We start from the raw sequence: 2,500 nt of genomic DNA on the forward strand, positions 1-2,500 counted from the left end.
TCAGATAAGATTGGGCGTATCCAGTGTGGTGTGGCTGTAGATGAGCTTTGCGGTTTCTGTTAGAACTTTTCTACTTCTAGCTACTTGTACATAAATAAATAAGTTTGAAAATGGAATGCATCAACAGAACGGTGTTGGCAGTATAAAAATACCTACAGCATCTTGTATTTCCAGGTTGACTCCCATCGAAGTACTAACCAAACCCAACACTGCTTAGCTTCCAAGATCAGATGAGATTGGGCGTAACCAGTGTGGTGTGGCTGTAGATGAGCTTCGTGGTTTCTGTTAGAACTTTTCTACTTCTAACTACTGGTACATAAATGAATAAGTTTGAAAATGGAATGCATCAACAGAACGGTGTTGGCAGTATAAAAATACCTACAGCACCTTGTATTTCCAGTTGGACTCGCATCCAAGTACTAACCAGGACCAACACTGCTTAGCTTCCAAGATCAGAGGAGATTGGGCGTATCCAGTGTGGTGTGGCTATAGATGAGATTTGTGGTTTCTGTTAGAACTTTTCTACTCCTAACTACTGGTACATAAATGAATAAGTTTGAAAATGGAATGCATCAACAGAACGGTGCTGGCAGTATGAAAATACCTACAGCACCTTAAATTTACAGGTTGTCTCCCATCCAAGTACTAACCAGGACCAACACTGCTTAGCTCCCAAGATCGGATGAGATTCGACATATCCAGTGTGGTGTGGCTGTAGATGAACTTTGTGGTTTCTGATAGAACTTTTCTACTTCTAACTACTGGTACATAAATGAATATGTTTGAAAATGGATTGCATCAACAGAACCGTGCTGGCAGTATAAAAATACCTACAGCACATTTTATTCCCAGGTGGTCTCCCATCCAAGCACTAACCAAGTCCAATACTGCTTAGCTTACAAGATCAGATGAGATTGGGTGTATCCAGTGTGGTGCGGCTTTAGATGAACTATGTGGTTTCTGTTACAGCTTTTCTACTACTAACTACTGGTATAAAAAAATAAGTTTGAAAATGTAATTCATCAACAGAACGGTGTTGGCAGTATAAAAATACCGACAGCACCTTGTATTCTGAGGTGGTCTCCCATCCAAGTACTAACCATACCCAACACTGCTTAGCTTCCAAGATCAGATGAGATTGGGCGTATCCAGTGTGGTTTGGCTGAAGATGAGCTGTGCGGTTTCTGTTAGAACTTTTCTACTTCTAACTACTGGTACATAAATTAATAAGTTTAAAAATGGAATGCATCAACAGAACGGTGTTGGCAGTATAAAAATACCTACAGCACCTTGTATTACCAGGTGGACTCACATCCAAGTACTAACCAGGACCAACACTGCTTAGCTTCCAAGATCAGATAATATTGGGCGTAACCAGTGTGGTGTGGCTGTATATGAGCTTTGTAGTTTCTGTTAGAACTTTTCTACTTCTAACTACTGGTACATAAATGAATAAGTTTGAAAATGTAATTCATCAACAGAACGGTGTTGGCAGTATAAAAATACCTACAGCACCTTGTATTCCCAGGTGGTCTCCCATCCAAGTATTAACCAGGCCCAACACTGCTTCGCTTCCAAGATCAGACGAGATTGGGCGTATACAGTGTGGTGTGGCTGTAGATGAGCTTTGTCGTTTATATTAGAGCTTTTCTACTTCTAACTACTGGTACATAAATGAATAAGTTTGAAAATGGAATGCATCAACAGAACGGCGTTGGCAGTATAAAAATACCTACAGCACCTTGTATTCTGAGGTGGTCTCCCATCCAAGTACTAACCAGGCCCTAATATTGCTTAGCTTCCAAGATCAGATGAGATTGGGCGTATCCAGTGTGGTGTGGCGGTAGATGAGTTTTGTTGTTTCTATTAGTGCTTTTCTACTTCTAACTACTGGTACATAAATGAACAAGTGTGAAAATGGAATGCATCAACAGAACGGTGTTGGCAGTATAAAAATACCTACACCACCTTGCATTCCCAGGTGGTCTACCATCCAAGTACTTAAACAGACCCAACACTGCTTAGCTTCTAAGATCAGATGAGATTGGACGTAACCAGTGTGGTGTGGCTGTAGATGAGCTTTGTGGTCTCTGTTAGAACTTTTCTACTTCTAACTACTGGTACATAAATAAATAAGTTTGAAAATGGAATGCATCAACAGAACGGTGTTGGCAGTATAAAAATACCGACAGCACCTTGTATTCTGAGGTGGTCTCCCATCCAAGTACTAACCGTACCCAACACTGCTTAGCTTCCAAGATCAGATGAGATTGGGCGTATCCAGTGTGGTTTGGCTGTAGATGAGCTGTGTGGTTTCTGTTAGAACTTTCCTACTTCTAACTACTGGTACATAAATGAATAAGTTTGAAAATGGAATGCATCAACAGAACGGTGTTGGCAGTATAAAAATACCTAAAACACCTTGTATTTCCAGGTGGACTCCCATCCAAGTACTAACCAGGACCAACACTGCTTCGCTTCCAAGATCAGATGAGATTGG

The 2,500-nt window shown here is 40.8% G+C and overlaps 11 pseudogenes; all 11 read right to left on the reverse strand.

The window, feature by feature from the left end:
* LOC134896337 (5S ribosomal RNA) overlaps positions 1 to 42 on the reverse strand; it is a 119-nt pseudogene extending 77 nt beyond the window's left edge.
* Positions 43 to 149: 107 nt separating this feature from the next.
* LOC134895758 (5S ribosomal RNA) lies at positions 150 to 268 on the reverse strand (annotated as a pseudogene).
* A 107-nt stretch (positions 269 to 375) lies between these two features.
* LOC134897252 (5S ribosomal RNA) lies at positions 376 to 494 on the reverse strand (annotated as a pseudogene).
* Positions 495 to 601: 107 nt separating this feature from the next.
* Positions 602 to 720, reverse strand: LOC134898528 (5S ribosomal RNA; annotated as a pseudogene).
* A 107-nt stretch (positions 721 to 827) lies between these two features.
* LOC134898264 (5S ribosomal RNA) lies at positions 828 to 946 on the reverse strand (annotated as a pseudogene).
* A 105-nt stretch (positions 947 to 1,051) lies between these two features.
* On the reverse strand, positions 1,052 to 1,170 carry LOC134895536 (5S ribosomal RNA; annotated as a pseudogene).
* Positions 1,171 to 1,503: 333 nt separating this feature from the next.
* Positions 1,504 to 1,622, reverse strand: LOC134887495 (5S ribosomal RNA; annotated as a pseudogene).
* A 107-nt stretch (positions 1,623 to 1,729) lies between these two features.
* LOC134896702 (5S ribosomal RNA) lies at positions 1,730 to 1,849 on the reverse strand (annotated as a pseudogene).
* Positions 1,850 to 1,956: 107 nt separating this feature from the next.
* On the reverse strand, positions 1,957 to 2,076 carry LOC134897554 (5S ribosomal RNA; annotated as a pseudogene).
* A 107-nt stretch (positions 2,077 to 2,183) lies between these two features.
* On the reverse strand, positions 2,184 to 2,302 carry LOC134894468 (5S ribosomal RNA; annotated as a pseudogene).
* Positions 2,303 to 2,409: 107 nt separating this feature from the next.
* The window catches only part of LOC134896011 (5S ribosomal RNA), a 119-nt pseudogene continuing 28 nt past the window's right edge, over positions 2,410 to 2,500 (reverse strand).

The sequence above is a fragment of the Pseudophryne corroboree genome, chromosome 3 (genome assembly GCF_028390025.1).
Source record: "Pseudophryne corroboree isolate aPseCor3 chromosome 3, aPseCor3.hap2, whole genome shotgun sequence".
NCBI classification, from domain to species: Eukaryota; Metazoa; Chordata; class Amphibia; order Anura; family Myobatrachidae; genus Pseudophryne; species Pseudophryne corroboree.